This window comes from Spodoptera frugiperda, chromosome 30, assembly GCF_023101765.2.
Source record: "Spodoptera frugiperda isolate SF20-4 chromosome 30, AGI-APGP_CSIRO_Sfru_2.0, whole genome shotgun sequence".
In the NCBI taxonomy this organism is placed as follows: Eukaryota; Metazoa; Arthropoda; class Insecta; order Lepidoptera; family Noctuidae; genus Spodoptera; species Spodoptera frugiperda.
In genome coordinates, this window is record NC_064241.1 from 3,530,001 (window position 1) to 3,545,233 (window position 15,233).

Sequence of the window (15,233 nt, forward strand, 5' to 3'; positions counted from 1 at the left end):
ATTAAAATCAAACGCAGAGCTCATTATGTTGATTTTTGAAGAGTTCCCTGGAATATCTTCTACATCTCATTTTTGAAGAGATCCCGCGAGATCGGGAACTATGTGGTTAAAACCAAAAATTTGCCGGAAGTCACTATTCCACGCGAACGAAGTCGCGGGCAAAAGCTAGTTTCTACATATATCTCATGTGTCTAAATTAATACTCTATCCTAGCAGACCATTTCACAAAAATGAATCTATTTTGGTTTATCACAAATCCATAGATCACAATACAGAAAAGAATTTTAATCACTTCATTCGTCCTAAATACGTCAAAAACACATTAATCAAGACACCTATATAATAATAAAATTAATTCATTCACACATAATGAAATACTCGAGAGAAAGCCTAGATCACAGAAATCTAGGTTTTAGAATAACATCTCTATGTTTATTTAGGGATCATTATATATCTAGTTAGATTTATTGTTATAGATCTATTGACCGAGTTTTAGTTTGTTTTTTAATTAATTACTCAATAGCGTTCATTGGTTGATATAGATCACTTTCTCGCCTCCTCATATAAATAGAAGAAATATGAACACACACATTTTGTTTTATAATATTAGTCAGGATCAATATTTTCGACTTTGTCCTTTTATTTTGCAAACATATTCCTTACTTATCTTAACATAATATTTACCTAGATCAAATAATTACATTGACAAATGATCAACATTATAATAACCATTAAGTGTCGTGATGATCTTTGACCTTAACTTAATAACTTCTTATCATGATTTTATCTGATCAGATCCTGCCACAACGGCATCTGACTATGTAAGAGTGGTTGGAGGGTTGGATATTACATTCTATTAAAAGGTTCCAATATATATGCAAGAGGGCTTTTTTTGATGGGGGACAATCATCCAATGACTTCTCCCGCCTTGGGCGAGGCGAAAGGGAGTGTTAGACTCTTACTGAGTAAAAACCACCCCGTTCCTTCTCCTGCTTTTCGAACCGGAGCCCCGGTAAACTCGCTAGGTAGTCCGCAGCTTCGGGTGCAAGAGGGCTGTGCCACGTTTTTGTTAAATGAAATTTTTTTGTTGGCTCTTGGGAATGACGGACTTTTACTGACTAAAAACCACCCCGTTCCTACTCCTGTTTTTCGAGCCAGAGTCCCGGTAACCCGCTAGGCAGTCCGCAGCCCCGAGCGGTGATTGAAGCCTGTAGCACAAAAGAGATTTCACAACTGAAAGAAACTCAGCCATCAAGCACCACAACCCCATCTTTTGACACAATTTACTCGTACCGTACGTCTTATTGTGGTAAGTCGTTATTTTATGATGGTTTTAATCACCTCTCTTTCTATGTATCTCTTTGACTACCTAAACGAACCTTACAACAAAGCAAAACCAGAACAACAAAAGTAACCAACATACCTACCTTTATGTAAAACTAAATACAAAATTCATAATTACGGTTAACATTCACGAATACGTTAGGTATTTCTACCTGAACGACGAGTTAGCTCAAACATGGCTCAAATATACATTTTCAACATCAAACGTTGTACCGAGACGGCTATGTAGGGGAACATTCCCAGTACATACAAACATGTAGGTAGGTATGTATATAACGTGTACAATCTCGCCTTTTGACCTTTAAAAGGAGAGCTGTACTATTATTGTCCATGGTTATGGCTCGTATTGAAATTAGGTCAAATGTGCGTAGTATCGATTTTGACCTGTTGCGCCGTCGAGTTTCATAAAACAACAATTTATGGGCGATAAAATAAAAATAAAATGCTCAAAGTAACATGAAGTATTGCTATCCCAAAGTGTATGTGGCTACGAGTATAAATTACACGTTTTTGTATATATTGTACAAGTTAAACAAATGGATTTTGGTTATTATTCTTGTTTACTAACATTTTTATGAGTGTATAGCTTTTGCCCGCGACTTCGTTCGCGTGGAATAGTGACTTCCGGCAAATTTTTGGTTTTAACCACATAGTTTCCGATCTCGCGGGATCTCTTCAAAAATGAGATGTGGAAGATATTCCAGGGAACTCTTCAAAAATCAACATAATGAGCTCTGCGTTTGAATTTAATAGATGTATACTCACTTAGGGCATTGAAAAAATAGTTTAAAAACGGACTTAAACTAACTTAAAACTAAAGAAAGCTACGAATTACGAATTTATAACAATTAAAAAAGATTATTGGATATTGGATTATTTATTTATACTCCGTTCGGGCATTTTCTTTGTACTAAAAGTTTAATTATATTGATATTATTTTTTTCATACCTTTTTACTATTTATTTACTTTTTTTCGATGAATTAAAACAATAACATGAACCGAAGTCGTGTAACGATCGACATAGAATTATCTATACTCCGTTAGAGCATTTTCTTTGTACTAAATGTTTTATTATATTGATATTATTTTTTTCATACCTTTTTACTATTTATTTACTTTTTTTCGATAAATTAAAACAATAACATGAACCGAAGTCGTGTAACGATCGACATAGAATTATTTATAAATAATTTATTTCTTATTTTTATTTTTTGATTTTTGAAATAAAAATATATCTATGTCCTTTCTAAGGTTCTAAACTATATCTGTACCAAATTTCAACCAAATCCGTCAAATAGTTGCGGAGATTAATGGTATAAGCATAGAATGTTCGACGTGATTCTTTAATTTGACATAACTTTTTTATTTATGAACCGATTGACATGAAACAAACACTAAATGTAAATTTAAGCATCCCACAATATATTCGTGAAAACCGCATCCAACTCGGATCAGCCGTTTCTGAGATTAGCGCGCACAGACGAACAGACAAACAGACAAACAGACAAACAGACAAACAGACAAACAGACAAACAGACAAACAGACAAAAAAAAAGTTAATTACATTTTTGGGTTCGACATCGACATAACAATAACCCCTGCTATTTTTTTTATTTTTATTTTCAATGTACAGACAGCACTTTTCTACGATTTTATTATATGTATAGATTTCGTTTTATGGCAATGTTATAACATACGCATACAATACATTTTAACCGTTATATTGTATTTATTATATTTTCAGTTATTTTAGAGAAATCTAACCGTAATAGATTTTCTTATAATAGTTAAGAATATTAACTAAAAATCACGGTTTACTCACGTATTATTAACGAAGAAAAGCTCTACTAGCTTCGAGTCACAGAGGGACTCTTCATCATGAGTAGCGTGAGACACGGCGACGTCGCGCTTTAGACAATTTAGTATGTCTCACGATAATTGTAATAAAATTAAGGTAAGAATATTCATAAAAAAATCGAAGTCAAAATCCTTTATTAACGTCATGGGTCGTTTGGCTACCATCTCGCCTGGGGCCTTAGTCTGCTATTACAATTGTGTCAGAATGGTCGATCACTGAGCAGTGCGAGAGGGACGGAGCTATGAAGGTTGTATAGACTAAGGCCCCTGGTGGAGAGCGATGATGTGGCCGACGATGGAGCACACCACACCACAGCCACCTATGAGCAAACCTGTCCTTTGGACTTGAAGACACCCAAGTTGTATTTTGCAGCAAACACAAATTCCGGCAAGGAGTTCCATTATAGTAATATTCCAAGTTTGAAGTCGATTCTTTATTAACATATTTTTAGTGTTAACTACGTTACATAGAATAGAGTCAGGCCTTACTTTGCGGTAATCCATGCTACACTAACAATACAATAAATTAGTTTTCATTCCGCTTGTACATGTAGCTGAACACCGCATGCTGAAAATACAAAAGACCGCCAATAGATACTACTCTTACATACCTCTCTCACTTCATCAACAGACATCAGTCTTTTCATGCATGCTCGTCGGTTAAATGTACTTTTAATTTGGCCTACTACTTGATTTCACTATCCATTACTGCTCAAATAACAGTAGTAAACACAGCAAAGATTAGAGTCCTTTGATGAATGGACGGACAGAAGGTGCTCCAGTAAGATGATCCTCTTGACACGCTTTGATACAGGATCTAATTAGACCACCGGCTGCCATTGTTATTCGGTGTGACTAGGCAGTAATTTTCTGAGAATACGGTAACAATCGGGTTCGATTGCTATGAGGAAAATGTTATTGGATACTCTAATTATCGTGATTCACAACAATAACAGAGTTAATGAGAGAGAGTGCCTCGTTGGTCGAGTGGTCGCAAGTCCGACTGCCGGACAAGGGGTCTCATGTACGATTCTTTTTTCAGTTTTCGAAAATTTCTCAGTAATATGTTACTCAGCTCGCAATAGTCTACTGCTTGACTGTTCGTGCTTTCAAGAGGAGTTTGGGTATTTTCTAACCACTCAAAACTCCCAATACCTTCTATGTTACCGGCAATGTTGACTCTTACAAAACGTACGAGAAGAGGTATTACTTCGGAACTCACAACATTAGTTTTTAATGGAAATCACTTACCATAGTTACCATAAATGACTACAAACTAAACGCCATTTTCCGTCACATCACAATGATTGATGAGCAAAATTATAAAATTATCAGCCAGTAAGAAAAGTGTTCCATTTTTAAACGAACTATGTCAAACGTGTTGGCCGACATGATTGAAACAATTTTGTATCTATCTATCGTTTTTATAATGATATATGGGACCACAACATGTTTTAATTATTTATTTGAGCCACATACTACAGGTGTGACTTAAGACTGGTTATTTATAAGTATTAGCGAAATTCGGACCGTTATAACAACTTATAACTCGTTTCTGTAACCGAGATTTGATCCATCGTTGTAGTTTTTGTATGCAGAAATTTTCTAGAAAATGGGACGTCGCAGGTTTTTTTTTATATGTAATAGGATGGCGCTTGGCCACCATCTCGCCTGGTAAGCGATGATGTGGCCGACTATGGAGCACGCCTACCTAAGAGCAATCTGTTCTCTCGGGTCGTTGAAGTGTAAGAGAAGAGAACAAACCCTCTTCATGACCTGTTAAATACGTACGTTTCTTTTTAGTGTCAATTATTTTTAAATGCTTCTTAGATATTACTCACTAATGCCCCAGGATTGGCCCGGGGTTATCCGTTGCGACGCGCTGCGTAGCGTCACTACGCAACAGTTAAATGGGGCATGTCATAAAAAAATTTATGGAAAACGACACAGACGATTCAACGCATTGCAACGGACAAGTACCTACTTACACTCATATCATCAGTCTTTACCCTGCCAATCTGATCCATTTTTTTTTTGGTAATTGGGAAGAGTAAGAAGGGGGAATTGGGTAACCTTACTCACATAACGAAACAACGCAATCGTTGTTTCACGTCGGTTTTCGGTGAGGCCGTGGTATCACTCCGGTCGAGCCGGCCCATTCGTGCCGAATAATGGCTCTCCCACACTTATCTCACAAATATTTCATAAAAAATATTTACGTAAAGTAAAGCCTACTCTTTCGGTGAAAACAAATCGATTTTTATATTTCCTTTTTCGAGTAAATAAATTGAATAACACGAGCAAGTAAATAATTTTCGGCGGCGGTAGAGAGGCTGTGTCCGGACGCTCGAGTTTCCGTACCGGATCGCCGGAAAAGTTATTATAACCCGTATAATTTATTCTGCGTATTAATGAAGTTTCGTCAATTTATTGTTATACCAAAACAATTCTTATACACATTGAAATGTTTGTTTTTTATTTGTAAGTTGAATGTGTGTTTGTTTTTCATCTCACTGGGAAAGTAATAACAAAAGAACGATCCCAAAAGCAGGAATAGCAACGGGATGGTTATTTTTTATGGAATAGGAGGCAAATGAGCAAACGAGTCACCTGATGGTGAGCGATCAGCGCCGCCCATGGACACCCGCAACACCAGAGGAGTAACAGATGCGTGGCCGGCAATTTTTGAAAAGGAGTATGCTCCTTTATGTTTGTTTAATAATATAATTGGATATATGAACTTAGTGTGACCCCTATGTGGCGTAGATCAGAATGTCCAGATCCAAGCTTCATGAAATCTATCTAGCAGAAATATAGAAATTGGTATGTGACCAGGTTTGACTAAGACGAGAACAAAACCTGTTAAGAATACATTTCGAGCCAGAAGATGTCTTTCTGCTTTTCAGTCTATACAAAATGATGTCGCCATCAATCTCGAAAACGACTGAACAGATTTAGATACGGTTTTCCATCACGATTACATCTTGTAACATTTTATCAAATACTTAAAACCTCTTATTAAAGTTCCATTTATCGTGATTAGTGACATTGATAAGTGATTTATGTTATATGTTAAGTTAATGACGGAGAACATAGTAGGTCGTATGCAAATCTCATTAGAAGTATGTTAGTGAGTTAATATTTTTAGTATATAATTAAAATTGTTTTGTAAATTGACAGTTGGCTTGATATAGTGACTGTTTAGCACGATTTGGGAGGAGAATGTTTTGAACAGAAGGAATATTGTGGTGTGGTTTTTGAAGTTTGTCTATTTCGAGGACCTGGTGGTCTGTATTTGGTTGAGCAGGTATACCGCTCCGATATACTCAGAGTCATTTAATGGCTACTTAATCTAGTCCTTAGCAATTCAGCAGTCCAAGGAATAGTTTAATTATTTTTTTTTTCGACAAAAACTAATGCTTGACTACAATCCCAGAATAATCTTGAATGTCTATGAGTGCGGTAGAGAGACATAAGGATCTTAGTCATCCTAATACGTTTCTTACACGTTTTGCAGTCACGGATCACTTCCAAAATATAAATAATTCCACGGACTCCTATCAAAGAATATCTTAATATTAATTAAAGATATCTTAATAAACCAAGTAGTAATAAAGGCACTACGCTTATTTGTAATTTCATCGTTGTATAAATTAAATCATGTGTTGTGACTGTTTTTAACTGACCTCCTATGGACCCCTGGTATACATGCTACGGACTCCCTAAGGGTCCATGGATTCCTCTTTAAGCAACCCTGACCTGAATAGTTCTCTCTAGCCTTTAGAAGGTTCTCTTCTTTAATAAGGTAATAGTCATATTTTACAAGCGTAGAAAAGTCATAGCATGTTCATCTCATACAATCTCATTAGAGGGATAAGTCTAGCGAAGACGAGATAACACTTACCTAGCTATAACCACGATATTTAATGGCCCTATCTAGGTTTATTGCAAAACATGTCAAGAATACATTCGTAAGGAAATGTAAAGTATTTTATGTAAATGCCTTTAGTTTATTTTCTAAACGTGATGCGTAATGTTTCTTCAAAAGTTATTTCAAGAAATATATTATTTTACTTGTGATATTGGCGACTATACTCTTTATTTATGTCTTGCTATGCTTCAAGTTATTGTTTAACTCGTTGTACATTAATTTTGATTATTGCCCTTTTGACCGCGGCTTCCCTTTTGTTCAATATTTCTTTCAGTATACCACAATAATCATTATCTCTCTCTATTTATCTCTCTGTCTCTCTCTCTCTTTAGGAGTATGTATTAATATGAGAATGATAGGAATAATACGGTAACATTAGAACTTAAGACGGTATATTTACTATGTTTATTAATATCTATGAGTTTCCGATATTTCTTGGTAAATATCCCGTCTTAAGTTCTAATGTTAGCGTTAGTGACGATGTCAGTTTAAAAATTGATAGGAATAATTTGCTCGGTGATTTGATGTTAAACAAGAACGATATAGGTACATTCCATAAAATAATAAATGAGCCGAGTACTGATAGTCCGAGAATGTTGTTCAACTTTACAGCTCTGTCTCATTGATCTCTGGTTGATTTATACATTTATTAGGCTACGATAGAACTGGCATACACTGTGCGGTATAAAATTCCCCAAAATTAAAAAGAAAAATAGGAGTGGATAAGTATGTATTAGTTGATCTTCTTCTAAAGACTTGTCTCTGATAACAAATACTTCTACTTGATATTACCAATGTCTTAGAGAAATGTTTTCTCTCTTTCTCATGAGTGTAACGTGACGAGCTTACTGTCACAACCGTCTATCTATAAACCAATGTTAGTCACACGTGACTCATATCTGCCGTACCCTTAGCTTTGTCGCATACCATACATTCTTTTATGTTGCGAAAATGTGCTAAGAAAAAAGTATAATGATTAGAGATTGAAGGATTGGCTTTGGTGACGAGTAGAATAGAACATAAAACCTATAAAATTTTAGAAGTAAATTGTGAACAAAATTAATCCCGAAATCCTTTCAATTGTCAAATCTAAACTAGTCGGTGCCGCTAGTTCTGTAAAAATGATATTTATTTTTGCAAATAGGTTACAAGGTAAAACGTTTACACGTCAATCTCTTAAATAACTAGATGAGGCTTAAATAACTAGATTTTACGTGTCGTAAAAGTCTTCAGTACAGAAAAGGCTTAGTATATTTCTTTAATATTTTTCTCCGGAAATCTTATTCGGAAAAGCCCTATTGACTTTTTTGATTGCCGATATTTGCACCACGGTCACGGAATATGGATTTGCGCAATGTTTGCCAATAGTCTTATTTCCTAGGGAAAAGTAATAAAGCTGTTAGGTAAAGAGAATTGCTCTTTATTATATAGAGTAATTGTTGGGGTACGTAGTTAGTCGGTGTTTGGTATTTATGAAGAGAAATAAATATTTATGTTCATCACACTCTTTATTACTTCTCTCAAATGTTCTTTTTTATGGAATAGGGAGCAAACGAGCAGACGGGTCACCTGATGGTAAGCGACAGCGTCGTTCATGGAAACACGCAACACCAGAGGAGTCACGAGTGCGTTGAGCCTTTTAAGAAGGAATAAGCTCTTTTCTTAATGTTAACTAATCTAGGTTAAGTGTTTTGAATGCACGCCGTTCTCGCGGTAGACGAAAATGCACTGAATATATCGGAAAAAACATATTATTTAATTAGGGCAGCGCGTCACGCCGATATTTCTGAGCAAGGTGTTCACTGAAAACACTGAACTGAGTTCGTATCGGACTGAATTGAGTTAAGACTTAAGATTGCTATGACTCAAGAACGATATGGTCAAGAAAATCAAACTACGCTATAAAAGCAACAACTAGCTTCTGGCGACAATAACATTCTTACAATTTATTGCTAACAAAATGAATGATGCCAGTGGATTTTCATGTTAGCTATCAGCATCACACTCGTTTATCTTTCTCAATGGTTTAACTTCGGACGTGTTTCATGTTCCGACGGCGAATCCGGAAAGATACGGCCTACAAACTACGTGAGTACATACATGTGTGTAGGTATACAGAAAGTGTTTTTACTTTTCTCGGTCATTGTACAAGTTTTCACCGATTTGTCTCCTTATCACAAAGCGGTCAGGGGAGCATTGATTTTGTTATTCATTGTACTACACTATGCATATTTGTTTGTAGTCTTCGAAAGTTTATAGAGCTGGCAATGGATTTTCGTAATGTAAGGTTTTGACTGCACGGTTGGCATGGTGGTTAGGTAACCGAAAAACGTGTCGCGGGTTCGATTCCAGCACGGAACAACCCTTTATGTGATCGACCAATTGTTGTTCCGTGAGTATTTGTTCGAGTGTCATGTGTATGTGAAATTGTATGTTTGTAAACGCACCGACAACACAGGAGAAACAACTAGTGAGCAGCAACGTTATTAATAAAAATGTATCTTATAAAAGTAAATCTTATTTAATCTCTCTTTCTTCTTTAATCTCAACTGCATTGATTTTCTAAATGTATTGTAGTGTAGCTGATCAGTTAGTAGTATAGGAATATTATAAGACTAAAGATTAAAAAATTAAAGACTAGATAATTTTTAAAACCATTTCTGAGTCCTGTGTATTCATGTCACTCAGTAATCTACTTCACAACCACTATATTATCATCTTGGCAATAGTTTTTGCTTAGAAATACAATTCTGTGTATCAAAGTTCACGCGTGAACGAATGCACAGTTAGGAGTAACAGTTTATACTCGTATTGATTGTTTTTCTAGAGGATTAAACAAGAACGCAGATTTATATAAAATCCGATATCTTGACATAGATTTGTAAAATCTGTGTGAGACAAACATAATATTCTACATAAAACACATAGATACCTAATACCTACGTTTTTTATTCATTTAGTGCCCATAAGTAAAAAACATACAGATTATTAATACAGATGACTTAAGTATATTCAGTTTCAAAGATAGATCTATATGTATATAAATGAATTGCTGTTCGTTAGTCTCGCTAAAACTCAAGAACGGCTGAACCGATTTGGCAAATTTTGGTCTTGATATATTTGTGGAAGCCCAGGGGAGGTTTAAAAGGTGAAAAAAAGTGTTTGAGGCGGTACGAAGTTTGCCGGGTCAGCTAGTTATACACCGGCGCAGAATCTCCTGCGAATCTAAATTAGTTTGCGCGCGAGGAATCACAAACAAAGTTCTTGTACCTTCCCGTAGTAACCAGATCACGTCTTGGGGTTACTTGCACACTTTCCTAGCATTCCTACGCTACGTGAGACTTACCTCCTTATTCCAGGCGTTTCCGATAGTTATTGAGATTGGCGCTTGACTTATTTATTGGGTTTTAGTAAAGTGATCTTAGAATCTTTTGGTGAATCTAGGAATGTAGGTATTGCGCGTTTCGAGGAATCACAAACAAAGTTTTATGTATTTTCACCGTAGTAACCAGATAGGTCTTGGGGTTAGCTTGCACACTTTTTCCTAGACAGTGCTAGCTACTGGTAAAGACTTACCTCCTTAGTCCAGGTAGTTTATAGTTATTGAGATTGGCAGCAATTTGACTTTTTATAAGGGTTTTAGTAAAGTGTTCTTAGCTTTTTCGTGAATGTATGTATTAGGTTTCGAGTCTAAAGGTTTTATTTATTGATTGACATTTTTAAAGTAGCTTTAGTAAGCTTTTTATGAATTTTATTCTTTTTCACAGTGCGAGGTACTGGGTAAATAAAACAAAGTAGGTAAGTATTTTATTTTAGAACAATGTATCTTAAAAAACGTTTTTCACCAGGTTTTATACAGATTGCTTTAATTATTAGCTAAAATCCAAATATAGGTAGACTGGTTGAACTTTAGGTCTAATCTATTTATATACTAATATAATAAAGCTGAAGAGTTTGTTTGTTTGAGCGCGTTAATCTCCGGAACTACTTGTCTGAATTGAATATTTTTTGTGTTGAATAGTGCATTTATCGAGGAAGGTTATAGGCTATAAAACATCATGCTATGATTAATAGGAGCCGAGCAGAGCGGGTAAAACCGCGCGGAAGTAGCTAGTTGTACCAATATTGCGAAAATTGTCGACCTCCTAATTTTACACTCCATTTGGTTGAGATTCGATTGGAACACGGGTCGATGTCACGTTTGCCTAAAGGTCGGCTCGCAAATTGTGACCGACAACAATTTTAATCGAATAATTATATTGCTTTTAGGGTGTTATATGGGTTGAGTAAGTGAATTTATTTTGTGTAGAAAATTAATTACTGGAAAATTTATTAGTGTTCTATAGGGAACTGATAGAACATAACGATGCCTTCTAGCCTATAGGAATCAACAACATTTTTCTATCATTAATGAGTTATAACTCAATATCGCAAAGAAATATCGCTTACCCCCTTTTAGCCAGAGGGCATGTTTTGGTTTGCGGATTGATTACCAGAAAGATAATTAGTAGTAATAAGAAGGTACAAAAATTGTCACTGACGTGCTGTTTACCTACTACTTTACCAGTAATTCATTTATTACTTACAGTAAGTAATTTATGGTATTTATACCAATACAGGTAAAAATAGATTTGCTATAGGTACGCAATTATAATAACCTACTAAGAAACTATATAGAGCTGTTCATTTTGTATGTGTAATAACACCCAATTCATTTAAACTTAAAACATTCGAACTACTTACCACCCCTACTCCGTAGACAGAATACAATCATGACATCACCATGTAATACTAAAACACAAGCGAAAGCCTATAAAAAGTCAAACCAGTTCAATTGCTTTAATTTCTTCCTATGTATTTAAAGTGGATTCTAGGCATATAAATGTTCTCAAACATTTAAATACTGGGTCGAGAGTGAATTTACAATTAGTGGCACAAGGCCACATGCATGCCACTTTGAGAACGTTTTTTTTTCTTTAGTTTTTGAGTGTTTTCGATGTTTAGTGTTTAGAATAATACCCATGTATAAGGTGTTCTAAAATTATCTGCCACGGCTTTAATGGGTGGTAGTGTTGTGTTTGAAGATTACAATAGTAAATATTGATCATGTTTTTTTTCATACAAAATAATCTGAGTACGGTATTAGTTTGTAGTGAAAGGGCTGTTTTTTTCACTGTCCACGTCAATGAAAACAATTGACAAATGACGCATATTGCGTATTTGTGAACCACGTTATTGAGAATAAAGTCAATGTTTATTTAACTTCTTTATATCCTCAAATTGAATTAATTAGTTCAAGGTTTTCTTCACTATTGTGTTGACTTTTCTAGTTTTAGAAAGTTTTTTTTTGCGAATTTGAGTTAAGTAACGTAATGCTGTGTTCTGCGGGAGAATGTAATAACCTAGGCAAAAGTGGATCGAAATATCCACATCATACAGTAACGTTCTGTATGACCGACCTAATCCATCATGAGACCTCAACTCGACCATCAACAGTAACGATCATAATACTACGGGTTCCAATCTTCATTGTCGTATTACCTTTGTTCTCTTTTGACATTGCCGTCGCCCACTTTCAAAATGGAGTTCCATGCAACATAAATATCACGCTCCTTAACTTAATGCATTTTTTAATGGAAACGTACTTACACGAGATACAGATGGGTCCCTAATAACAGAAACAATTTGCTCCCGTTTCGTGTAACCCAATATTAATGAGTTGCTACTAAAAAAACAATCGCCCGCAGCGATATATGACGATGACGACCGTCCACGTTAGAAGTATCCGGGCTACAAGATAATTCAGGTTAAGAAAACATCCAGACTAACATGACCTCTATAAGAAACTTAAGTACAGGTTGTGAGGTGTCTGAATAGAATGGACGTGTGATTGATTTTATATGTTAACGATGTTGTCTTGAGCTTACAAAGTTATAAAATACTAGTAAACGTACTAAATGTAATGTATTCGTATTAATAATATATGATACTAACAAGACTGCCTCTAGTTTGGTCGCAAACATCTTCTTCGGGGAATTATAATACCTATGTTAATAATCCCTACATAGTCTAAAACAGAGTCGCTTGCTCTGTCCCTATGACCCTTTGTATGCTTAAATCTTTAAAACTAGGCAACGGATTTTTAATAGATAGAGTCATTTAAGAGGAAGGTTTTTAATATGTATAATACATGCATATTACCATTGCACCCATACGAAGCTAGGACCCGGGTCGCTAGTACATAATAATATGCATTAATAATATCAAAGTTTGCAATAAACACTTCATTAGCTAAAGGATTAGAGTTTCAAAGATAGCAATAACAAATAGAAAGTGGTTATCATAATTGCTTACATTAGCTAATGTAGTCGAAATATTTGGTACATGTTTTGCTTATGAACTAATACTAAGTTAGTAAACTTACCTTGTTGATAACGTAAACACTAGTATCTAGTACCTACTAGTACTAAAACGGGGCTGCTAATCTCTACATGACTAAGGGTGCTTTTCTACCAAAGATGTGCTATGTAGCTATGCTACGAAGATGTAATAGCTAAGCTGTTAAACTATGTGACCGTTTCCACTGATACTAAGCTATGTAGCTGTGAGGAAGATGCGCAGCTTGAGTAGCGAAGATAGAGAAGCCACAGCACGCATCCTCAGCACGCATTTTCCATATAAAAAAACATATCTTAGTTGATTCCGTTCCACCAGTGCTAAGCTATTTGTTGGGTTAGGTATATAAGGCTTATTTCTTTTAAACAAATGTTTGCAAACGCGACCAAAATGCTAATTACGAATAATTATCGACCCTTACGCCGAAGTCCATTAGTAGGGCAATTAAGTCGGTTCAAAGATTTTGTTCTAATTATATTAGCTAGCCAATCAATTAAGATACTTTTTCCAATTAAACTTTCTCTTCTTTAAGGACCATTTAATCTAGTGATGATGTCATGATATAAATATTTCCTTTTTGGTCATCGTGATGTAAATACTTAAAGGAGAAAATACGATTTCCGAAGTCTATAGTAGCATGAATTTGGTAATATATAAATACTTATAGAAGTCGTTGTGAAGCAAATATTATGGCAACGTCATGCTTTTTATCCTTGAAGGGGTAGGCAGAGGTGCACATTACGGGTAATGCCGCTACACAATGTGCACCCACTTTTCACCACTTGTGTTATAAGTCCCATGTAATAGGGGTTGAGCCTATTATTGTATTTAATGATAAGGAATCACCCAACCAATTATTGAACCATGTAGGAATATTTACTAACTTAGAAGTTACACAGGTAAAGAAAAATTAAAACTACTATCTTGTGAGATACTGATTAAGGTTTATTAGGTTTTGAAGTTTCAATCATACTCAATACCTTCCTCAAAATTTTAAACAAATACGATACGCAGATATCGTATTTTTAGTCGAAAGAATGATAGAGATAACGAAAGAATGTCAACAGGTGTCTTCAACAACTTAATATTATTATTACTATCGATCTAAAAATAAAACCTTTCTTTTTAATAAACTGTTTTATGAACTCAGACGCAACAGAGAGTGATTATTTATTTTTAATTGAATTAATTATGTCAATGGGACACCGTAAACGAACTTGACCAACTGCCTACATGAATTATTTGTACACTTCTGGCCAAAATAAGGGACACACTTGAAGTATAATTTGAATAGCAATGTTTTTACAATATATTTGTATAGTATTATAGTGAAAGTTATATTTTGTTTGCATTATAACAAGTTTTTATTTGCAAATAAGCATAACAGATACGTCGTGCTTTTTTATAGAATAAGCCGGTAAACGAGCAGATGGATAACCTGATGGGAAGTTATCGCCGCCGCCCATGGACATTTGAAACACCAGGGGCGTTACATTGCATTGCCGTCCTTCTGGGGTTAGGAATTTAAGGATTGTTGAGAAATCGGGGATTGAAAGACTGGGAAGGGGGTAGTTGTGCCTTCGGTAACCTTACTCACACAACACAAGCGTTGTTTCACGTCGGTTTTCTGTGAAGCCGTGGTATCACTCCGGTCGAGCAGGCCCATTCGTGCCGAAGCATGGCTCTCCCACACTTATAACACGG